General features: G+C 39.3%; 1 protein-coding gene across 2 annotated transcripts in view; it reads right to left on the bottom strand.

Moving 5' to 3' along the window:
* Positions 1 to 26,487, bottom strand: part of RAB29 (RAB29, member RAS oncogene family) — a 688,339-nt gene that overhangs the window by 219,379 nt on the left and 442,473 nt on the right. The window lies entirely within an intron of this gene.

The following is a 26,487-nucleotide window of genomic DNA, read 5'->3' as shown; positions in this document are numbered from 1 at the left end:
GACAGCTTCTTGTAAGGTCTGATGAAACCAGTATACAATAAATCACTATTAGAGCAGAGGAGAAAAAAGTCTTTTCCACTAACCAAGACAACATTTCTATTACATATATGTTATGCTTATCATTTTTCCACATTTTTCATAATTTGGGGACAAGTAGCTTGGGCTCAGTGAAGGGGTGGGCTGGGTACAAGCTCATTGAAAGTGTGATTAATATACTGTCAGATTTTCTTTTCTTAAATAATCTCCTATAGGCTTCCAGACAAAGTTATTTTTAACCTAATTAATGCACCGATTGTACGCTCTGGTTCAGCCCTTAGTAGGTAACAAGAGCTAAGACAGACCCTTGACACAGTTCTGGCTTGGTTATTTTTCAAAAATCCCAAGCCTGGCTGCCATTATTCGACAGAAAACTCACAATACTTTCACAGTACTATTTTTTAGGACTTTGCTTCACTGGCTCTTAATATGTTATGGGCAGAAAAATTACGAACTCAGCAACGCAACTTATAAAATGAGCTGTTTATTAAGACAAAGCTTTCAGGTAAAAAAAACCTTCTTCGGTGTAGGTGAAAATATCCACACAGCAAGGTATATACAGCAGTTTGTTCATTCCAGCCCACTGTTGTTAAATTCAGCAGTTATAGCCCCTTTTTAAACAGGAAAAAGAAATCAAACAGTACCACTAAGAATTTCTGACACTGTTTCAGAGTTTCTCAAAGTTAGCAAAATCCCTAGTCCTGCCCTTTTAGGCAAATGCAAACATGGTGTGCATAAGACAGGGAGAGATGAAGAGGGGGAAAAAGAGAGCGAGAGAGAGAGAGAGAGAGAGAGAGAGAGAGAGAGAGAGAGAGAGAGAGAGAGAGAGAAGGGCACAATGACCTCATCTTCTAGAGGACTCTTGATTGCATTGTGGAAAAGAGAAATCCTTAAAAATTTCTTGTCAGTATTCCCACCCTGTCAGGGCATTATAAAAGAAAATGTTATAATTATACATAAATTTGTATGCCTGCAAGCCACCTGATAGACATGTCAGGTTATAGACCATGAAATTAGCTTCATATTTGGTCAAATGCCTGAGTTGCTAACTTTTGTACAAGAAAAGTACAGTTGTACCATAACAGCAGATGATCAGTGCTACACAGCAGCCTTTCTTATATGGGTTATATCCTGCCAAGGATAAAACAGCCAGCTTCCAAAGCTCCAGGGCACCTTCCACATGCTCAAACAGGCAGCTCAAAACTGAGCTGCCTGAAGTCATAGGTTTGAGCACAGAGCCCTTCAAAGCTTTCATGCCAACTGAGAGAGAGGGAGGCTGAGTCCTGAGAGGAAGAGGACATAGACAACAGTATATACATATATACACACACCCTGGCAAAATAAAAAAAACACAAAGGGGGTGCAGGGAGGGAGTGGCTACTGCAGCAGAGTTCAAACATCTACCGTTATGTTCAGTTCACTTACACAACTGTACCATGTTCATCATATTGATCACTGCTGCAGTAGCCATAGCTACATTTTTAGATTAAGAAACCAATCGTAAAACTAATAAAAAACAAAACAACTGATGAGAAGCTGGTCCAAGGTACACTATAAAAGGTTTATTGCAGGATACAATAAACTATATAATCCAAATCTTTAAGCACAATGTAGATACACTAATACAAACGCTTTTCGTTTGCACTAAAGCAAACTTCCTCAGAAGACCTTGTAATTAGAAACACTACGAGTTTAAATTAGTATTACTAGTGACATCACAATTACATAATTATGCTGCTGTTCAAACTTTAAAGATGTAGTGCTTTAAAATAAAGAACCACTCAGTTTAATCAAAAACACACTTTAAAATGTCCTTATACCAAATATAATATACATGTTATTGTAACATTTTAAAAATAACCCTAAATGTAGTACTTTTAAACTATAAAAATGTATATGTATATAATATATCCATCTATACCATTATATATAAAATCATAAATAAAAAATGTATATGATAACCGTTCCCTTAAATTCTGTACGGCTTTTCATGTTGAAAGGTACCTAATAACAAGGTTCAACAAGATATTTAACCACAATTGCCACTGTGTACTGTAAAACAAGTAAACTATCTACACATATTTCTATTTTTTAAAATGCAACTAACTGAACACATATCATTCAACCCAGGCAGTCTACATGCATCAAGTCTGATTTGCCATGTTAGTTACAATTCTTCTAAAAGAATTGGTATCGGGCCCCCTCTCGGGGGTATGTTTACTTGATCTATTGCCATGTATGCAAAACTATGGCCGGGTGAGGTATGTACATGCTTTGCTAATGCATTATCCATTTTACCTTTATTTATAGCATACTGGTGTTCATACACTCTCTCTCGAAGTTTACATTCCGTTTTCCCAATGTAAAATGTGTCACACTGCTTACACTTTGCAAGATAGACTATAAGTTTAGCCTGACAGGTGAATTTAGATCTCAACTTATATTTCAAATTATTAACAACAAAATTATTGGAAGTTTCCATATACTTACAATAATTGCATGCTTCACATTTAAACATGCCAGTTGTTTTTGTAGTTTGAAACTTCAATGATTCAAAAACGTTTTTCATGTTCCTGCCCCTTCTAAAGGTTGTACGGGGTGTGTCACCCAATCTATCCCATAACATTGGAAATGATTTAAATAAATTCCAATTTTTCTTTAAAATACCTGTTACTAGGTGGCTGTCACAGGTAAATGTAGTGATGAAATTTGAACTGTAGCTATTAACGCTGCATGATACAACCTTTTCATTTTTGTATGTAGAGGTTACTATTTCAAAGGGCTCACTTGGGGTATCCATTTCTATGTCACACTGAATTTTTACCGATAATATCGGTGAATAAATTCACATCAACAAAATCAAAACTCGGTTTTTCAAGGGGACAATTATATGGGGGAAAACCGAAGCAAAAAACTTTTTCCACAAACAACAACCAGAACAAAAGGAACAAGAGATGGAGGAAATAACAACGGAAGTACCTTCTGGTTGGAATATGGTTGACTATGTAGTTGACCAGGAACATCCCACTGTTGGGTCGGACAGTATGAGTGTACATAGAGGAAACAATATCACTGTTGAATTTAATACCATTGTTGTACATGATGTGGTTTCTAATTCTGACCATTATTCAACCAACAGTGTTCAGGGTGAGTTAGATGAGCCTGACTGTATCAGCCAAAGACCAGTTTGTAATGCCCCCTGTAACCCATTAGTAATATCCAACAGTAAGGGCGATTTTAAAATTTACAATTATTCTAGTTCTAATATCACTAGAGATATGGCTGACTTGTTGTCAAAGAGGTACACCTTTGTACCAACCCAGAAACTAGACATTGTGAAAACAATTATTGACATCAAGTTATTTGTGAGGAAGTTGAACTTAGTTTTGATGATGGGTAAATCTATGTCACATCCCGACCCCTTTTTTGTCTCAAGTACTTTTAATCCACCCTTGAACCCAGTCCTACAAACATTTGAGCAAATCTGTGAGTTGGACATTAGGCAGATTCCACGTTCAAATAACAGGGTGGTGAAACACAACATTTCGAATGATGAAAAAGAAATTTTTATCTTTCATCAAAACTCAGAGAATAAGGGTATGTAAACCAGATAAAGGTGGTGGGCTAGCAATATTTGATACCAGTGATTATGTTTTACGTATGGAGGAGTTACTTGACTCATCAGCCTATAAACCAAGCTCATGCTCAGAGGTGAACGGGGCCTATCAGCTAATCAATAGGTGTATCAAATATTTGTTTATTGATGGCAGCATCAATCAGAAAATGTATAATTATTTTTCTGTTTCTTACCCATGCTATCCTTATATGTTTGGGATTCCCAAACTACATAAAAGTATAGCTTCACCTCCTTTGAGACCATTAGTTGATGGTCGAAATTCACCTACATACCCTATAGAGAAATTTGTGGATGATTTGTTAAAAAGGTATTTAAAACCAGAGGTTCAAGTGTGCAAGGATTCATGGTCCTTCCTTGCGGATTTAAATAAAATTGAGTATAGCAATGATTATAACTTCCTTACAATAGATGTCAAGGACCTCTATACTTGTATTCCCCATTCTGTGGGTATGGACTGGACAGTTTCCAGACTAAAGCAGAATGGTGCAACTAATTGTTAGATTAGTCTAGTGATTGAATTACTAGATTTGGTGTTAACAAAAAATAATTTTATGTCTGAGGAATCTTTTTATTTGCAGATGTCTGGTATTGCCATGGGGTCCCCCTGCGGGGGGAGTTTTGCCAATATTGTTATGGCCGAGTGGGAGAGGGAGTACGTGCTTAACAACTTCAATGTAACCAACAAAATAATTTACTATACCAGATTTTTGGATGACTTTATTCTGGTAAAGGGTTCCACCCAAACAGGGTCTGATTTATTGCATTATTTCAATGGTACAACTGATTTCCTTAAGTTAACTTCGGTGTTTAGTACTGAAGAAATAGCACACCTTGATTTATTGGTTGTAAAAAATAGAACCTCACACTGTTTCCAGGCAAGTATACATAGGAAGGCTACGTATTCAAATGATTGTCTCCATTTTTCAAGTTGCCACCCCTTCCATCAGAAACGCTCAGTCGTGAAAGGCCAATTAGTAAGAGCGGCCCGGATTAACACACAGTTGTGTGATTTTTATGCTGAATGTAATCGTCTTAAACTTATGTTTCTAGACCGAGGTTATCCTGAAGATTTAATCGATAGGTTGACTGACGAGGTTACAGGCAAAAGGATGAATGGAATTTATTCACCTATATTATCGGTAAAAATTCAATGTGACATAGAAACAAATACCCCAAGTGAGCCCTTTGAAATAGTAACCCCTACATACAAAAATGAAAAGGTTGTATCATGTAGTGTTAATAGCTATAGTTCAAATTTCATCACTACATTTACCTGTGACAGCCACCTAGTAACAGATATTTTAAAGAAAAATTGGAATTTATTTAAATCATTTCCAATGTTATGGGATAGACTGGGTGACACACCCCGTACAACCTTTAAAAGGGGCAGGAACATGAAAAATGTTTTTGAATCATTGAAGTTTCAAACTACAAAAACAACTGGCATGTTTAAATGTGAAGTATGCAATTATTGTAAGTATATGGAAACTTCCAATAATTTTGTTGTTAATAATTTGAAATATAAGTTGAGATCTAAATTCACCTGTCAGTCTAAACTTATAGTCTATCTTACAAAGTGTAAGCAGTGTGACGCGTTTTACATTGGGAAAACGGAACGTAAACTTCGAGAGAGAGTGTATGAACACCAGTATGCTATAAATAAAGGTAAAATGGATAATGCATTAGCAAAGCATGTACATACCTCACCCGGCCATAGTTTTGCATACATGGCAATAGATCAAGTAAACATACCCCTGAGAGGAGGCCCGATACCAATTCTTTTAGAAGAATTGTAACTAACATGGCAAATCAGACTTGATGCATGTAGACTGCCTGGGTTGAATGATATGTGTTCAGTTAGCTGCATTTTAAAAAATAGAAATATGTGTAGATAGTTTACTTGTTTTACAGTACACAGTGGCAATTGTGGTTAAATATCTTCTTGAACCTTATTATAAGGTACCTTTGAACATGAAAAGCTTTACAGAATTTAAGGGAACGGTTATCATACACATTTTTTATTCATGATTTTATATATAATGGTATAGATGGATATATTATATACATATACATTTTTATAGTTTAAAAGTACTACATTTAGGGTTATTTTTAAAATGTTACAATAACATGTATGTTATATTTGGTATAAGGAAATTTTAAAGTGTGTTTTTATTAAACTGAGTGGTTCGTTATTTTAAAGCACTACATCTTTAAAGTTTGAACAGCAGCATAATTATGTAATTGTGATGTCACTAGTAATACTAATTTAAACTCGTAGTGTTTCTAATTACAAGGTCTTCTGAGGAAGTTTGCTTTAGTGCAAACAAAAAGCGTTTGTATAAGTGTATCTACATTGTGCTTAAAGATTTGGATTATATAGTTTATTGTATCCTGCAATAAACCTTTTATAGTGTACCTCGGACCGGCTTCTCGTCAGTTGTTTTGTTTTTTATACATTTGTAGATTACCCCAGGGGAAGGGTTGTCTGGATAAGTCCTAGCAAAATCTCATTTAGACCTAGAAAAGGAATCAAGTTTGTAGTGCTTTAAAAAAAGTACATACATAGGACCAAGTTGCTGCTAGAATACAACCCTTTTCAAAAAGCCATAGATGAAGCTCAGGCTCTGGTAGAGTGGACCCTAACTGGAATAGTTTTGTTGTGGTGAGAATAACAAAAAGTAATAGCCTGAGGCATCCATTTGGAAATGGTCTGTTTTGACATAGTTAATTTCTTGAAGATGAGGGACAACCTATTTAAGACTGTTCTGTCAAGACAGTATCAGAGTTGTCTGTGGACATCCAAGGTATGGAGTATTCTTAATTTCTCATTTTAGGTTCAAAAAAGAAAAATGGGGAGATGGATTAAAGTAAACTCAGATGCCACTTTGGGCAGAAAGCAAGGATTAGTTTACAAAGAAAACCTGTCCCTATGGAGAATGTAATAAGTGTGACTCAACATAAGCACTTGCAACTCAGATACTCAGCAAAACTGTTTTCCATGTTAAGAACCTCAGATCAGACAGATGAACTGTTCAAATGGAGCAAGTGTTAACTTCTTTTACACAAAATTAAGATTCCTAAGGAGGAGCCACCGGTTTTCTTGGCGGACACTTACGTAAAATTCCTTTTAAAAACATACGTTAGAATTCCTTGAAAGAGGAGGGTTCATGGGCACACATGCTGAAATGGCCAATAAGTGAACCTTAATGAAAGAGTAATAAAGGCCAAAGGATAGTAACTCACAAATATTGTAAAACCAGAACACTATCCCTGAATGGATGCCGGTTATGTTGCTGAAACTAGCTTACAAAACCTTTTCCATTTGCTAATAAAACCCCTTTTGCTCTAGTTTCCATTTGTGAGGGTCTGCCTTTGTCCTGCTGAGTTCGTCTGTCAAAAAGTTTTGCTCCAGTGGGATGAAGGATACTTGTAGACTGAGACTGTGCTGTGAAGCTATATCCCAAGCTAACATGGCTAGTCTGCAAAGAGGGCAAGAACTGGTTCCTCCTTAGTTGTTGATGTACCACATGACGGTGATATTAGCTTTAACAACTTCAGGAGGTCCAGAGGACCAAAGATGATTCATAAGAGTGGAGTGCCTTGATCAGAGCAAGCATCAACTTTATAGTTGTGTGCTAGCATCTGTTCTTGGTGTCCCAAACACCTTGAACTTTTATCCCTCCTGAAACTGATCCTCAAGCAAAATCAGAGGAGTCAGTGCTGACTGACTGCCTTGGAGCAGGAGAGGAGAAAGGGACATCTGGATTTAGGGACATTTGCAGTGTCCACCAAATGATTTATCTTCTGATAACCCCTAGAAGTGGAAAATGAAGATAATAGATGTTGGTGCTGGGACCAGAAAAAGTTATCAGTGTATCTTTCTCATGTGGAGTCTTGCCAGGGTATCACGAGAATCATAGATGCCATGAAGCCCAAAATCCTGAGGTATTCCCTCACAGTGACTGGAGTCTGAGTGGAAAACCCTAGAAATAGACATAGTTATGTATCTATTTTTGTATGGAAGAAAAGCTATTTGAACTGAGGTGTCTAGCAGACATCCATGGAACACAATCCTGTGTAGAGTCAAAAAAGACTGGACTGTTCTCATGGAATCCCAGCTTGTATGAGAGATCTCTCACCCATGTGAGAAATTCCTGACACTCTGAAAAAGTCTCTGCAAAGATAAGCAAGTCATCTAAACATAGAAAGTGTGGATGGCCTGTAGCTGTAATGAGCTTTAACTGGAGCTACACACTTTGTGAATAGTCTGTGCAGTGGATAGTCCAAATGTTAAAGCAAAAAAAATGATAATATGACCTAGACACACAGAACTTTAAGAAATGTCTGAAGAAGGGATAAGTAATGGTGTGATAAGCATCTTTTAAATCTTGTGTTGCCAGAAATTTAAACAAGGAAGAAAGGGGTAACAGGTTGTGAAGTGACAGCATTTTGAACTTGGGCACTATCACAGGCAGGTTTAGGAAAGAAAGATCCAGAACTCGGCTGCAAGCATTTTCTTCCTTTGGCATTAAAAACCTTTCCCACCCTGGGAAGGAGGAACTCACCCTATCACTCCATGAGAAAACGTATGTGGAAGTAAGTACAGGAGTCTGATCTAGTGAATGAGGTACTTCCTCCCCCTTGGAAAAGAGTAATTTCCTCCCACTGCCATCTGTAACCTTGAAGAATGATCTTCAGAACCCACATGTCTGAAACTCCCTATTGGCAAAGAGAAAATCTGAGATTCAGACTTTTTTGAATGGAAAAGGGGCTGCTAGGGTGGGAGAAGGAAGAAGGTCCATTAAATAATCATTCTGATTTGTTGCACTGTCCTTGGTTTCGTATGGTCCCTGTATTCTATTTTTAACCCCCTTGCCATTTCTTCTTAAATGTCTGTTTACCAGCATTTTGCAAGACTCTTTTGTTTCTTGCCAAAATTGGATGAGGGATTAGAGAATCCTTTAGAAATTTTGGAAAAGGGTGCTAAGAAACCTTAAGAGATTCCATGAATCAGCCTGCCTCTCTCATACCTTTTGATAACCTCTACAGTAGATAAACCAAAAAAATCTCTACCCAGAGGAGAATTTAAAATACAATTTTTCACATCATCTGGGAGGTTCTGAGAATGCAGCCAGGCAAACCTCAAACCTGTACCAGTGGCTATAGCTGTGCAAGTACTAAGAGTCATAACTCCCTTTACACAATGAATTGTGACCTGTAAAATGGAAGAAATTAAACCATTTAAAGCAGAATTTTGCTCACACGAAGAAACTGCAGACAAAACATTCCTCATACTTTCATAATTAGTCAAAATAAACTAACATGTGAGCCTGACAATTCAAAATTCTGAAAAAAATCAGTGTTGCAGAAGCATACACATTTTCCCATACTTAATTATTTTCCCATCCTTGTCAGAAAGTGTGGGATTGGAATTAACTAAATGTTTTGCAGCAGCAGGATTAACTAAAACTATAGCGACTGGGTTAGGTTTGGGATGAGTGTATGTAAAAACTTAACAAGAAACTTTTTACAATCTGTCTGCGTTTTTAGGGGCAGCAGGCCGACTGTCAGGAAGACTGCAGGCAGTGACGCACACATCCTCCAAAGCCAACAGCACTGAAGGAATGGGTGAATGTTCTAGAAATGTCACCTATAACAGCTCATTGTATTCTGTAAGGAAATGAGAAACCTCTGGTCTCTCACTGAGAATATTGGCACATTCTGGAAGTAGTCACAGATAAAGAGAACCCCTTACAGGTAGACTCAGATACTGTGTTCTCCTCTAGTCAGAAATCAGATGAGAAAACCATTCATTTCCTTTTTTCCTTTAAAACATGAAATATATTTATTAAATTATCATGTATGATATAGGCCATGTTACATTTATATTAATCAAATAAACCATAGCGACACAATTTCATTTGCAAAAATTATAGATTCTAAACCTTGCAACACAACTGTAAGTGCAAACATTATACTTCACTTTTGACATATCCACTCATTGTTAGTCAACCATTACATAGCTTTTCAAATCCTGCCTTCTTTTAAACCTCATTCCTCCTCTACATGTGTTGATCCCACAGTTCCTATTTTTCCTATATAATTTGCTCCTACTCATCTCTAAAGATCCCAGTTCCAATTGTTTTACCTCTGTTACTATCGTCACTAATTTGGTTTAGACTTTGATTTCCATTTTCTAGTAAATGCTTTTTGGCAGCCATCATAATTACACTCAGTAAGGCCTTACTATGTCTAGGCAAATCCAAGTTCGTATCATAGCTCCAAAAAATCAATCTGATGTCAGTTTTCACTCTGCCATTATTCCAGCTCGTGCCCTCCAAAAACTCTCCAGCTAAGCTCTACCCATAATGCTCCTCAAGATTACCTCAGATCTCATTTCCCCTTTCTCAGTGCCAGACACGTTTTTACTCATAGCTCTCGAGCGACAGCTTTTTCAAAACTGTAAGCTTCCTTACTAAATTCTCTTTTAAATTCTTTATCTTCTTTCAACTATTCAGCTCCTCTACATTAAGTACTTAACACCATCGTTGATAATCTTTACTTTCTCTTTCTTTTACCTACTCGGCAAATCTTCCATACCATCATACCATTGTTGGTACTTCTTTCCCCCTTTACCACTATGGTATTTCTTCTTTCTCCCTTTAGCTACATTTCCAAACAAAAAACAAAACTTCTGGTCCTTTCTGCCTTTTCAGTGTGTGTGTGTGTGTGTGTGTGTGAACCTTATGCTATGGCGGAAAAACTTAAAGGAACTTCTGACTTCAAAAGATGCCAGAAGTGCCATAGAAAATGACCTAACTCGGATGGACACTCTCTGTGTCTACTGCTTAGGCCCAGTGCATCTTCAGGAAGACTGTGCCATTTGTCATGGTTTTAGTCAATGGGCCCTAGTAGACCAAAAAAAAAAAAAAAAGAGTTAATTTTTAAGGGACTCATAAAATTTGATATTGACGAGGCTTTATCTGCATCATCTAAATCTAAAACTGATGTCAGCTCCCCTTCTTCTTCATCTTCCAGCAAACAAGATCAATCGAAGAAGAGGAGCCATTCAGTTCGAACAACTTTGTTGGAACCTCCTGATAAACCTCACAGATCCCATAGTTTCCTTGGAACAGATAGGAAAAGTATTTGAATCTTTGGCGCCATTGGTGCCGGCCTCTGCACCCACTACTGGTGGAGGTGGACTATCCAATTTTGGCAGTTACATTCTGTCGGTGAGCCAGTCGGCTACCCATCTAGTGACTTATGGGTTAATTCCCAGCTGGGAAAATTTCTCAATGATCCCTGAGTGGGGGATTGTGTCAAAAGTCTTGGCTAAATCAAGAAAGGCGATACATACTGCTTTACCCTCATCAAGGGCTTTGGTGGCATTCTCAAAGAAGTCCACTAGGTTTAATAAGCAAGATCTACCCTTGACAAAACCAAACTGGGCCAAGTCAAGAGATTGAAGGTCGCCTGTGCTCTTGTTGATAAGGCCCATGATGATTCTTTCCATGGCCTTCCAGATAAGGCTGGTTAGGCTTTTGGGTCGATAGTTTCCTGGGTCAGTTGATAGACCCCCTTTGTGCAATGGGATTACTATTGCTGTTCTCCACTCTTCTGGAATAAAGCCAGTGCTCAGGCTATGGTTAAAGAGAGTGCCACGTGGTTCTGCTAGGTGATGAGACTCAAGCTCTGCAAAAATCTACAAGCAGTGTTGGTGACTCCCTGCTGGATATTTTCCCCACCTATTCTCTAATTCCTTGATCTGCTTTTTAAACCTGGTGATTTTAAGCTGCTCAACCTTACTATAAACTGAGCTTTATAAGCTCTTCTCTTTCTACACGCCCATTTAAATCTTGAATTATTTGTTTGCCTTTCCTTGTGCTTATTTTGGAAAAAAGTGCATTTTGCCTCTCACTGTCTGTTCTACTTGCTCTGAATTCATTAGCTAGCTAGCAATTGGATAAAGTAGTGTACTTTTAAATGTTAGCAATCTGTTTTCTGTGTTTTACATCAAGAGGACAGATAATTTTCCATCTAGAGGCAGTGGGTAGTAGCCTGGTCTGTATATAGGCTGAGGAAACACATTAGAGATTCCTGCCTGTAGTTGCTTTATTGGCTAGAGGGCTTATTAATCAGCTTACGATGTTTTTAGTGCCTTTATAAATTCTGCACAATCAAGCAGCTCTTGGCTCATTTGTACTTTTATTGAATAATCTCAGTTTTATAAGCTATTTAAAACTACACTGCTGTTACCTCAACTTATTACCTTTCCTGAAGTGTAAGTTTGTTTGTGGTAGCATTTCACTCCAAACACTGATTTTACATTGGGAGGACTGTGATTAGTGATCTAGTGGCAATAGATGATTACCTGATCTGTCTAAGTTGGGAAGCACACAAAAGGGCTCCAAGTGTAGTTATTTTATTGGCCAGATAGCTCAGTAGTCAGTTTTCTATACTTCCAGTGTTGGTATAAATTCGGCACATTTGCACGGAGCTGCTCATGTCAGTGCCCTGTACAGATGCAAACATCTGGAAACATTGCTTATTTTCATTATACCGTGCTATTTTTTTTTTTTTTTTTTTTTTGCACTTCTTTAAAAGTTTGCATTTTCAAGCTGCTGTAACAGCTGCTGTTATGCACCAAAATATAGTGTTTCTTAGTATTAGGCATGTGCTTGTGGTTCCTTAACACTTGGGCACCAAACCAGTCATTTTACATTAAGAGGGTCAAAGACTACACTCTTGTAGCAGGAGAGGGCTGATTTCACTTATATGAGCTGGGAATTGCTGGTGGAAAGCTCACTGTGTGCTTACCTGATTGACCTTAGGGCATAGTGTAAAACTTGCTTTTTTCCTGACAGTATACAAGCCTCGTGTTTGTGAGAAGCTGCTCTTCATGCAGTGCTGGTTACTGGTGCCTTGTATACATGTAATCACCAGAAGTTGAAATTTCCCTATATAGAACACCTTGGAACTACACCTCAGTCTTGCATTACTCATGGGGCAACTAGTTTGCACAATGAGCAGCAATTGCGCATTTAGTTAGGACTATTTAGGTTTACTTTATCTTATTATAGCACCCAGGACTATTGCTCAGAGATCATCTGGTTTGGGCACTGGGCAGCATCAATGGTTAGGTTGGCTGCAGATGCCCAGTAAACATCCTTCCCTCATCTGGTTACAAACACCATCCACTCCTATCCCCTGCAAGTATGCATTAGGACCTGCAATTACAGATGGTCACTTTCCTGCCATCTCTGCATCCAGCTTGGTGGACGTGGACATCCTGAGGCAATGTAACAATTGCCTTATGTACACTGACAACCACTTAATTCTCACAGGCAAACAGTATATGAGAAATGTAGTTACACATTGACGCTGCATGCTAGACACTAACATACAGATACAGAAAGCAACAAATAGGCTGTCAGAGATGCACACCACACACAGAGACCAACATATATGGAGGTTCTCGCATGTAACTTACCCAAACCTCAAAGGCCTCTCAGGCACAGTTCTCAGAAATTTTGCATGTGTACAAACAAGACAATTCCCATCACAACACACAAAGCCACATCTCATTATCTCTGAACTACCAATGCCATAAGGCAAAACACTCCACAACCCAATATTCTGGTCACATGAGACACATTATGAGACATACTGATGTTCCTCTTACTAGGCGGAATAAGGGGAAAGTTACAGTTAGTTACCTGTCAGGGGCCAGGATTCACCAGATCATGCAAGCACTCAGGTCACCTATCCCTAAATACCAGTATGACTCCATTATAGTCCATGCGGGTGTGAATGACCCAAGATGAACCTCCTTGGACTATATGAAGAGAGACATGATTGAGCCCTCAGAATACAGAATGCATGTCACAAACAAGTATCAGCTTAGCATTGAGCAGAAATCTACCGTCTCCAAGGATGATGCCACAATACCAGCAGAAAAATGATTGAACAGCAAATGGCTTAGCTACTGGTATCATTCCAAAGGTGTCCAATACTTGTCAGCCTGGGAGGACATGGTTGACAGGTATCATTGCTTTACCATGGATGGTCTTCACCAGTCACCTCTAGGCTTTTGATTGTTGACCAAAACATTATCTACCAATATAGGGCCTTTTTTAGGCAGTGCCAAACAGAGAAACCTTCCAACATAACACAGGCTACTCGGGACAAGCTAAAGGTGTTACTGCCCAATACTAGGAGTCTGAACAAGAAAAGTATAGTTGTGTACACTTACCATAAATGTAGATGTTCGAGTGTATTCACTGTTGCAGTCATCACATTTGGGTTATCTGCTTGCAGTAGCCCTCTGTCAGCCTGATTATCAAAGTCTTTGGTCCTGCGTCGGTTGCTGTCTCATCTTCCATGACATCAGGTAGTCAGGGGTATAAAGCATGCAGCTGATGCCATTACATCAGTTTTTCTTGACCGAGATGTCAGGTGCCCCCCTAATGGGAAGCAATTAAATATATATATGAAAGGTTATACCTCCAACAAAAAAGCAAATACACCAAAAAGCTTTTAAGCATAGTGAAGGGGATTAGCGGTATAGCCAAAAGAAGTCAGGGGGCTGGAGGGAGGGTAACCAGGACTGCAATAGTGAATACACTCAAACATCTACATTTATGGTAAGTGTACACAACTGTACTATGCTCTTCATGTTTCACTGTTGTGGTCATCACATTTGGGTAGATTCCCAAAGCTAAGGCTGGGAGGAGGAATTTAGATAGCATTAGGACCAGCTATAAGGCCCTGCAAGACTGCAGTGGCAAAACCAGCTCTGGATCTAGAGAAAATAGGCAGATGGTAATACTTGGTGAAAGTAGTACAGAACTCCAGGTAGCAGCTTCTAGGATGTCTCTGGTAGAAACACCTCTGAGAAAGGCTTTGGGCACCACACGGCAAGAAGGACTGATGTAATCGCGTCAGCTGCATGTTTTATACCCCTGACATCATGGAAGAAGGGACAGCAACCGACGCAGGACCCAAGACTTTGTTAATCAGGCTAACTGAGGGCTACTGCAAGCAGATAACCCAAATGTGATGACTGCAACAGTGAAACACGAAGAACATCTGATAGTGCATGTAGCCTACTTTGAAGCTTAGGTATTTTCTGCAAGATTCCCTGATTGGGATGTGCAGGTAGGCTTCCTTTAAATCCAGTGTTGCCAACCAGGCATCCTTGCCTAGCATAGGAAGCAACTGGTGAAGAGTTAGCATCTTGAATTTTGGGATCACCAAAAAGGTGTTTAGGATAGAAAGGTCCAGGATAGGACGCCATGAGTTGTCTTTTCTGGGTACCAGGAAAGGTCTTGAGTAGAAACCTTGTCCCTTTTCCTCTTCTGGCACAGGATGAATAGCCCTTATGCTTAAGAGAGAGAGTACTTGCTTTTGAGCCTCTCCCCACTGATTTGGGGGTAGATCTGGCCAACCGTTTGGAGTTAGTAATGTGTGGAAGTGAAATCTGTATCCTTGGGAAACTATATTTAAAACCCATTTGTCCTGGGTAATTAGTTCCCAGTTTTTTGTCTGCAGAGCAATGTTTCCCCCTAAAGGAGCAGTCAGTTGAGAATGGCTTGGAGGTTTTAAAGTTAAGTCATTGAGACAGTTTACCATAAAGGGGAGTCTTACTACTCCCTGATTTGGAAGTGGGAGCCCCCCACTGCTTAGCCCTGTGCGTACCTTGGGACTGAAGCCTGGGTGTTCTGCTAGTTCTGGGTTTGGGCTGAGAAGGCCTGGAAGAGGCAGGAAAGGACCAGTTCTTAGAGGGCCAATGCCTACTAAATCTTGGAGGCTGTACTTGTAGGAACTCTTTAACAGTTTGCATAGATTTAGCTTTTTCCTCCATCTTTTTAAGTACTTCTTCTGTTTTGTTGCCAAACAGGTGGTCCTGATTTTAGGGAGCAAATTTAGCTTTAACATGATCTGGCAAAGATTGATCCTTAAACCAAGCATGCCTTCTAAGTACAGACCCAGTGACAGCAGCCCTGCAAGATGCTTCTAGTGAATCAAAACCACATTGCAAAGTATGTTTTCCAACTTGTTTGGCAGAATGCATTAAATCCTGTAAATCCTTATTTTCAGCACAGCCAGGACTCAACATCATTTTCTGTTTAAGCAATCCAATAATATGCTGCTGATACTTTAACATATGAAACTGGCAGTTTAAGGCCCTAATGGCCAAGGTTGCTGAAGTGTATACCTTCTTACCCCATCTATCCAGCGCCCTGGAATCTCTATCAGAGGGAGTAGGGTTTTTGGCAGTAGTAGCCTTAATGCCCTTGGGTCCCTGTGAAATGGTCTCAAGATCTGCAGTAGGATGTTTAAAAATGAACTTGTGAGAGTCAGGAACCCTGTAATATCTATCAGGTTTCCTGGGAGCAGGAGGTAAAGAGTCAGGGGCCAAGCTAGATTCCAAAAAGGCATCATTAACAATGTCCAGTACAGGAGGAATAGCTAAAGGCCTGTGTTGGGGCAGGAGTAAGAAATCCCTAAGCCTCTTTTTAGAATCAGAGTAATCCTGGCTTTCCCAGTGAAAATGCTCCCTAAGAGTATGCAAGCTTTCACCAAAAGTGAAATCCTCTGGAGGAGGGAATAGAGTCCTCTGCATCAGAATCCTCATAGTTAGATAAGGGGTAAATCCTGGTCATCAGAGGAAACAGAAATTTCAGAATCCTTATCAGAAGCATCATAAGCAAATTCAGTCCTAGGTCTCTTAGAGGGGGAAGGTTGGCTTCCCCTGATTAAAGTAATAAGGTCTTCAGCCATTCTTATCATTTGTTTTTTTAGGCATCGACCATGCGGTCTGAGCATCAGTTTTCTAGGCATGGTTCAAGTTTTAGGCCTTGAAGAAGAAGATGGCGTCAGTTTAATATGCAAGTCAGTAGGCCTGAATACACCCTCAGAAGCCGGTGCCTGCACAGCAGCTCTGGACCCATCCAAGGTGGAGACATCCACAGGTTCCAAAGTTGAAGCATCTCGCAGCATACTGGACTCCGAATGGGTCTCAGTAGAGGCCTGTGAATCTGAAGTAGTGGGTATCAGGGGCTGCGAAAGTGCCTCACTGAGTAACCGCAAACTGGCGACTAGCTTAGGAGAAGCACTGTCCGCAGTTTTGGACCTAGGCGGCCTGTCTCTGTCTTTATCCTTGCATTTTTTCAGAATGTCGGTAGTCGGGTGGCTTACGGAAGACATATCTGGATAATTGAACCGAGTACCAAAATATTTAGAAGCGTAAATATACTGACGATGAATAGTTCGTTGTTTAAATAAGGCACAAAACTGACAGCGAGGCACGTCGTGGTCAGGGCCTAAGCAAGGAATACAGTATGAATGAAAATCTTTATGAGGTATTTGCTTTCCACAAGAAATACAATTATTGACTTTTACTGACATCGGATTACAGCAAGAAAAAGTTTCCCCAATGGGGTATTTAGCTTTAGTTGAAGACTTCGGTTCTGAAACTCGAAAACGAAAATTTCAGGAGTCGGCCGACCGGCATTTGCGAACTGCTTCTGCTTCGGGCATTGCACGGCAAGAAAACTGATGTAATGACGTTGGCTGCATGCTTTATACCCCTGACTACCTGATGTCATGGAAGATGAGACAGCAACCGATGCAGGACCCAAGACTTTGATAATCAGGCCGACTGACGGCTACTGCAAGCAGATAACCCAAATGTGATGACTGCAACAGTGAAACACTCGAACATCTGCACTCCATGGAAGCTATCCTCACACTGTAGGTTACTGAAACATGATTCCAAGCCACTGAAAGCACTCTGGCAGTCAATGGCTATAGTGACTTTCATATGTTCTGACCACCCATTGAACATGATAGAGCAAAAGGCAGATGCATCTTCACCTACATAGAGGATAAGCACACCTCAAGACTGGTCAAACAATATGGCATGTTTGAGCTACTCTATGTGCAACTAATGATGGGAAAAATCTGATTACCATATTTTTGCTGACTACAGGTCCCCCACCATGAGCCAGGAAACCCATACATCATACTTGAAGTTACAAGAATCATTCACCATCCAGCCCAATACCATACTCATGAGTGATTTTAACTACCCCTCCATTAATTGGGAAGGATACATGACCACTAAAATGTAGGCCCAAAGATTTATTGGCTTTTTAAATTCAAATGCCCTGGAGCAGCTAGTCTGCACTCCCACTAGTGGAATAAATATCCCAGATCTGGTACTCAAAAATATGGGAGAGTGCTGCACACACCCCCCCCCCCCCAAGTATGATGTCCTCTCTAGTAAGATCAGATCACAAAGTGGTCTTTCTTGAAAAAACATAAAATTAGTCTCCCATATAACTTTAAAAACTTCACTAAAGTAAATTATCCCCATATTAAGGGACCACATTGCTATCTTCCAAGCTTTCCCAAATCCAGAAAACACAGAAGCCTATGCAGAGACATACATAAAAGCCCTGTACGACCACTTAAACAACTGCACAGAAAGAGCAGTACCAGACTGAAATAAACCCAGGTCAAAATTCAAAAACAAGCCACCCTGGTAGGTTATAGAACAAAAAAAAAGAAAATCCTGTCGAGAAGTAAGAGGGAATGTGCACAACAGATCAAAAGTTCCCTCATTAGTCTCAACAAACAAATCAGGGAACTAGTCAAGTCTAGGACAGCAGACTGAGGTAAAAATAGCCTCCAAAGCCAAGGATAACCATAAAACATTTTTCATTTATGTCTGCAATGTTAATTGCTAACCCAAACAATGTGCAGAATTAGTTGTAGATGGCATCATCTATACTCAGCCAGAAGATGTATCAAATCTGCTGGCTGACAAATTCAGCTCAAATTTCACCTCCTTATCATCCCTAGTTCTCCTCTAGGAAATACCCTCCACCACTACACAGCCAATTATCACCAAAGAACAGACTGCCTCTGCACTCTCTATAGCTAAAAACAGCTTCAATGGGGCCTGACGATATAGCAGGTTGCCTCTTAAACTGTTTAAATCAAGACTGGCTTTATCCTGACAGACTGGAGGACAGCAATAGTTATCCCTCTGCATAAAGGAGGACTATCTACTGACCTGGAAAATTGCAGACCTATAGGTTTGACTAATCTTAATGTAATGCCATGGAAAGATTAATCATGGACCTCATAAATGACATAGAAAACCTCCAAACACTTGGGCATGAGCCAAATTGGCTTTATCAAGGTGCATGTCATGTCTGCTGACTCTGTTGGACTTCTTTGAGAAAGTCACTAAGGCCATGGATGAGGGTAAAACAGTACATACTGCCTACCTCAACCTGGCCAAGGCATTTGACATAATTCCCTACTCAGATATTTATAAACTCACAAAACTGGGCATAAATCCCTACATCACCAGATGAATATCAAACTGGCTCACAGACTGGACACATGTTGTTAAAGTGGGTGAATCCAGATCCAACAAGAGGTCAGTTACTCGTGCCACAGGGCCCAGTGCTGGGACCACTCCTGTTCAGAATATACTTCCCTGAAGTCAAGGCTAATGTGGAAGGCCGCTGGATGACAAGGTTTAACAACGACTGCAAGCTGGGGGCAATTGTTTATTCCTCCAATGATGTAGATATCTTTCAGGTGAGTCTAGATCAGACAAATGATTGGTGCCAGAACCATGGCCTAAAACTAAATGTGAAAAAAAAAATTCACCATCATACCATTTGGGAAGACAAATACCCCATTCAAATTACAACATCAATGGTGCATCCTAAGAGTAGACTCAGAGGTGAGAGATCTAGGTGCACAGATAGCTAGCCTGAACTTTGACTGCTATGTGTCCACAGTGATGAGGAAGTCCTATGTGGCATAACTTATAAGTAAAGGTATGGCATCCAGATCCAAGGAAATTATAGTCCCACTGTACTCGGCCCTTATTAGACCAATAATCTAGTACAAGCATTTTCAGCAGCTGGAGCAACTTCAGAAGTTCCTCACAAAGAAAATGCAGGCTGTATACATGTTCTACATGGATAGACTAAAGGCCCTATCTCTTCATTCCATCTCCTACAAACTATTAAGGGGTAAGGGGTTACCTATGCCTGACCTACAAGGCACTCTCAAATGCAGTCCTGATGGAGCTGCTACACATCTGCAAGTCAAACAGCATGAAGGTCACCTGGTCTAGGGATCCAAGTCTTGTCAGCAACTCAAACAAAGCATACTGGAAAGCGAGAGAGAGAGGAGTCTCAGAGACTGCCCTTCCTTTGGAACAGGCTTCCTAGTCACATTAAGCACAGCACTTCCATGGCCCTTTTCAAACACAATTTGTATCAATGGATACCTGGAGTACTGCCCATGTCCCTTATGGACAGGGGTAATTTGAAAGATACTCAAGGCATAGGCACAAATCCATGCCATCCTCTTGCCCCTAAGGACCCTATATTGAGTAAAATCAGGTTATATTGACTAGGCTTGTGGGGGATCTTAAGCAGTTAGCCTAGTAATCTCATATGAACCTATGAAGACGCACATCAGAAATGAATCAGAGACTGGATATGGGAGATGGACACCAACAGGAAGAAAACCAGCAACTAGGAAATTAAAGAATAAATGTGGGGTTACAAGGCGTGAATTACATTTGTAAAATATGGTGTAACAAGAAAACCTGGTGTGAAGATATGTGCAGGCTGCCAGCCTAGCTAGATAGAATTACCTCATTTGCAAATATTAAAATAAGCCACAGGCTTGTTCTCTTAAATGTGAAAAGACTGTATTGGATGTTGAACTGCAAAAATGTAACAACAGTGCACTCTACTGTAAGAAAGCTGATACGTCAAGCATTTTATGACTGTTTTGATCTCAGGGCTTGGAGCCATGGTGTCTGAACCAGCAGATTCTTTCTATTAGTTTTGAGACTAGAGTCAATTGCTGGATTTTACATATATAATGCCCTTAATTGCTGTAGTTTCCTGACGAGGTGCAAGCTTACTAAGAAATGTTAATGTAGAGTTTCCGTTAGCCTGGTAAACCAGAGAATTGTTAAGAAGGATATCATCTAAAATGAGTCAGCAGGATGTATTATCAGTTTAAAGGACTTTCTCAGAGACAGAGGGAGAGCTTTTTTCATTTGTCATCAGAACTGACCACTCACCAGCACTTGCTTTGCTCTGTCTGTATGTAAGTAGGATCTTAGGCTTTAGTGTGTCTCTTAGAAATAGATAGAAAACAGTAAGTTTAGACTAGCTGTTTTCTACATTTGTCAGACTATTCTACAGTATTATTTTAAGCATTTTCCTGTGATCTCTGAACTCTTGACTAGCACTGTGACTAGCACTGTGTAGTAAGAAGCATTGTCTTGTGTTTTTTTATTAATTATTAAATATTTTTAGTGAACCTGTGCCAGCCTTCCCCAAGAGTGTCAATGTGGTTGTATATAAATCATATCTCAAAGTGTGTCTGTGTGAGCTACTTGGGCAGGGACACAAAGCACTGGTTGGACAGAGGCTAGGAGGACTTGGCTTGGGACCCTGGTTAAGGACCCCACTCTATAGCTGTGCCAGTGGGGAGTCTTATTGGGAATCTGGAGAAAAAGGGAGAAACCAGCCCCAGACTGACTGTGATCTGTGTGTGCTCTTAAGGGAAATTGTACTTTACTGTGTGTGTATTTGTTATCCTTCCCAATGTGGACGCCCCTCACTGGTGTTAGTGGTGAAGACTGAGGCTCCTTGATTACTGGGCCAGTGCATGGGAGTCGTACCTGGAAATGTTGGACCTTTTTTAAACTTGTAGCGGACTCCAAGGCATATGCCCTACTTCATGTCATTAATGTTTGGAAGAACATTAAGGAGAGGGAAAGAGGAAGGAAAGAGGTGAGGAAGGAAAGAGGTAGCTAAGGAAAAAAAATTCTTAACAGAATTAAAAAAAAACAGGTCATATACTGTATACTGTAAAGTGGAGGTTTTTAGTTATTTTTGTGTGTAACAGGAAAACTGAAGTAAACATGTGCCCCTTCATTTTTCTTCTTCTTTCTTGTTCAGTTTTAAGAAATGGAGGCACTGCAATGTAGAAAGAGAATACCAGGACAAGAGCATGATACAACCAAAAGTGATAATGCTTTTTCTTGCTTTTGCATAGGGGAATGACTGGATTAGCGAAATTGGCTTGATCTAGTAACAAGTTTTAAAGGGAAGCACATAAACTTGAGAACACTGAATATAATGAAAAGTTTTCCTCTAGCAAATAAATGTTCACAGTACAATATGAGAAGTTTATAGCGGGTGGCAACTGTGTATCTGGTTCTCATGTTTGTACAGAGACTGATGAGGGGGCAATAAAACCCAAAAACTAAATACAACTTTCTTTCAGTGGCTAGGAGATAGTTTTCTGAATGCATTCAAGTTGTTTTCTACATCTTGGAGAGGAACAAAGGTAACACGCAAACTGACAGCACTTAGTGTAAGCAGAAGCACAGGCTGTACCAATCGTCTTAACATGGACAACAATCATTATATGTTAATTCAAACCTGTGAGTGTGGCTGTCAGTCTGGGACAATTGTCCCTATTAGGATTGTTAAACTTCAGTTTGTGTGTGTTTGTATAAGATAATAGTTTTTTTACAGGTTTTCATTAAACTAAACGGGTTTTGTATGATGTGACAGACTCAAATGTACATGACAAGAAACAACTGTATAAAAGATCAACCTTCCAGACATTAATATATGCATGTAACACAAAAACTGAAACTAGACATTTTTAAAAAATGCTATTATATGTAACAGAAAAGCTGCAAGCAGACATTTAAAAGAATTGCTGTTATATGCAACAGGTGGGAATAATAACTTATAATGACAACACTTTCCATATTATTACATGTGAAAGGTCTCACAGATGTGTACAAAAAGAGAGTAGTGAACTATATTAAAAATGCAGAGTGCAAGTAGCTATACTACAAGAGACTGAGACCCATTTAGACAGAACCGAGCATGCAAATTTGATAAGGAAAGGATTTCAGTTTGGTTATTCAGCAGAATATTTGGGACAAAGTAAAAGGAGAGTATTTGTATTAATTGCGAGAGGAGACTCAATAGTGGCAGAAGAGGGAAAAATAGAAAAAAAAATAATACTTTTGAAGACTAAGAGGCTACTGGCAAGAGAGATGGATTGCAGGGACATGTATTCTATATTCCACCTAAAGCTGCCACTGTGGAGCTTAAGAAAATTCTGGGAGAAATAATCAGCTTTCAGCAAGGAATATTATTTGCTGGTGGGACTGGCATTTGATTTGCAGCAGTGTGACTGTATCGGGGGGCCTAGAAGGGAAAACGTAACACAACAGAGTAGACTTTTTAAGAAATTTAAGAAAATAATTGGTATGAAGATATGAATTCAGTAGGAGTTCACAGAGAGAGCTTACATATTCCCCAAGGTAAAAAAAACTGGAGTAAGCTAGACAGAAGTTCTTATATGTCATAAGTGATGGTTTAATAAAGATGTTTCTTGTTTAAAAAAAGGGGACAGGAATAGAATAATTTATGTAATGTTTCTTAGGCTATATGATGGATTGCAATATATGTGAAGTATAAGGTTTGTTAATACAGTTTGACTACTTTTGTGTAAATGCAAAACTGCTAATGTTACAAGTGACAATTCAATAAAGGTGTTTAAAGTTAGGCAGAAATTATAATTCACAGGAACATGTGCATTTAATTAAAAGTTTTGATACACAGCCAACAACTTTTTCTGGTCACGTGCCAATTAAAATAAAAATGCAGGGTAATGAAAAAAAATGACACTTGCGCTTCCTCACCTGTTAGGAATGTAAGGAATGGGTAGTGGGAGTTATTAGGGAAGATCGCATTTTTTGCTGAAGATATAGTGAGGGAGTGGAATAAAATTAAAGTGGATTTTAAAAATGGGGTGGAAATAAACAATATAGATATGGTTAAGAAGCAACAAAAATTATTTAGAGGGACGGACAAATGTTAACTTGCAGAATAGAGGGAATTTCACAGAACAAGGAAGGGCACAAATTCAGAATTGCTAAAGAGAAAGCAAGGGACTACCTCGACAATATGCATGAGTTTAGAAAGACTGCTGTTAAGCAACTGTTTTTGAGAACTCCAGAGCAGAAAAACATTGTGCACAATGACTCAAACCACAGAAAGCAGAAAGGGTTGTTGCCAAGTTTAGGGAGCCTATAACACGGAAAATAACCAGAGATCCTGTACAGATATTAGAAATATTTAGGAAACTTTATAAAGCAGAGAAATGTGGAAATCAAGAAAAAGTACAAATGGAATTATTTATGGAAGAATTAAACATGCAAGAGGTTACAGGTAGATGCAGCTCAAATACAAACAGTTAGGATGGGAGATGACGAGATAAAAATGGTGATGTATAACCATTCTAAAAAGTCTCCAGGAATAGATGGCATTCCTGTGGAAGTTAGGAGGGAAGAAAGTAATTAAGATTAGGAAGGTTTTGTTTAACAGCATTTTAGAGGAGAAGCACCAGCATCCTGGAAGTAAGCACTGGTGGCTGTAATACTTAAAGATGGTAAAAAGACCCATCAGATCCAGCTTCACATAGGACATTTTGATTCTAAGTCACGATTATAAAGTGTTTGTCTAAAATGGCTAAAAGAATGGTAAAGGAGATGCCAAAATTGATGCATAAGAATCATTTTTGTGGAGGGGAGGCAAACATCTGACAGTATTAATGGAACGATGATCCAGAGGGAAGAAGAATAGGGTTGAGGCACCTAGGCAGCGAGACCTTTCCCTGTGGTACATTTGACTGGGGACACACATGACTTGAAGTAACAGCTGCAGAGAAATATGGCTGTTTGAAAACTCCCTGTGGGCAAAGAGAAGAATGTGTTGCTATGCCCACAACTTCAAGAACCAAAGTCACAGGAGGAAAACAATGTCCATGTTCCCCAAGGGAACATGAGACAGCAGGCAATATGGCAGGCTTCAGCAGCAGGCTGGCCAGAGGGTATGTCATTGGCAGTACAAATGCAGTGTACACTGGGCAGTACCTTTATAGTTGGTGTGTGTGGACCATTACCCACTTTACATTCTCTACAGAACATTACCTAAAACGCATACTGGAGCATAAATGTGACTACATTAGCCTGCAGGATTTCCTCAGTGCTGTAGCACACTTCTACTTGTTGTAGTTACATAAGTATGTACTCTACACTGAGCAGAACACTCATTACTTCTTCTGCCTCCATGCATTTGGTTATTAAAGCTGTGAGCATGGCAGTATGTGCTTCACTTTGCCCACAGGGAATTTGCAAACAACCACATTTCTCTGCAGCTGTCACTTCAGCCATGTGCCCCTAGTCAAATGTACCACAGGGAAATGTCTCGCTGCCTAGGCGCCTGAACCCAAGAAAATGCCACTGTTGTTGGCGGGTCTTGATGTAGAGAAGGCATTTTTACAAGCAGGGCAATGGAAGCATTGGCATTCCCTGATAAAATTATAAGGTTGAGTTGGAGGATATACAAAGGATCAAAGACGAAAATTAAGTGAAGGCATTCCTATCTGATAAGTTCTGATTGAACAGAGGAACCAGGCAGGGGTGTCCTTGTTCCCCTTTGTTATTGGCATTATATTTATAACCATTGACAAAGAAAATAAGGGGACTCAAATTAAGGATATAATTGTATGGTAATCAAGAAAATGTGTCTTTATTTGCAGATGATATTTTATACCTGATAAGAACATTTCAGTGTTGTGGAACATTCAGAAACAGTTTCAAGTCTTTTCGGGGTACAAAATTAATTAAGATAAAACTAGGGCAATAGCTGTAAACTATGTATCCACACATGAATTGGTTCTGCAATATCTGTATTTATGGAGACGTGATAAAATGAAGTACTTAGGAGTGTGGATTAAAAAGGATTCTGTTATGGCAGCTAAGGATATGGTCGAAGGGTTTAAACAAAAGATAGTACAAAAACTGATGAACTGGAAGCTCTGTTTTATGGATAGCAAGACACGAGTAGTTAAATGTTTTAGTCCCTTTTGTTTTACACTAGATCAGGCATATTTTTATCAACCAGAGAAATTGTGGATACCAATTAATAAAGCTGAAGGTTTTTATTTGTGAGGGGGGAAAAGGGCAATAGTCAGGTGGGATAATTTGATCCTTCCAACAGAACACGGTGGCTTGGGATTACCTGATTTGAAGGGGCATTTCAGAGCTACACAGTTAAGGCTCCTAAACATAGCACAAGCAGAAAGTTATAATTCATAGTGGAAAGGGATGACGAAACAGGGGGGAACTCAACAGAGTCTGGGATTTTGGATGGAGATCCTTGAGGAGAATAATTGCTATACAGAATATTATATTCATAAAGTAGCAGAAAGTATTCTAAGATCTAAGCCAACACAGAAATGGAGAAAGGAGATTCAGTCAATAGGGATGACTGCAATAAGGGGTGCTGAAAATAGTAGGGATGAGGCTAAAATTTACAGGAGAAAAATGGCAAAGAATCAAGGTATTGGGAGCAAATAATTACAGAGAGAAAAGTAATAGACTGGGAAGGGGACAAGAATTAATCTGAACTGCAGACTAGAGATTGCCTTCCCTATCAAGGACTGATATGAGAGTACAGACAAAGAGAAAGAAATAAGGGGATCCTAAGGAAACAAAAAACAGCACTAGTAGTTTTTAGTAGACTCTAGAACAGAAGAGGATTTAAAAAAAATAATTAAGGCATATAAAATATTGCATTATAACTATAGCAATCAGAGGAGTTTAGAAATTATTGGGAAGAGAGACTGAATAAGCAATTCACAAAAGTAATGGGAAGATAGAT

This window comes from Protopterus annectens, chromosome 7.part0 (genome assembly GCF_019279795.1).
Source record: "Protopterus annectens isolate FY-2018-M chromosome 7.part0, PAN1.0, whole genome shotgun sequence".
Taxonomy (NCBI): Eukaryota; Metazoa; Chordata; order Ceratodontiformes; family Protopteridae; genus Protopterus; species Protopterus annectens.
This window is presented reverse-complemented; position numbering and strand designations above follow the sequence as displayed.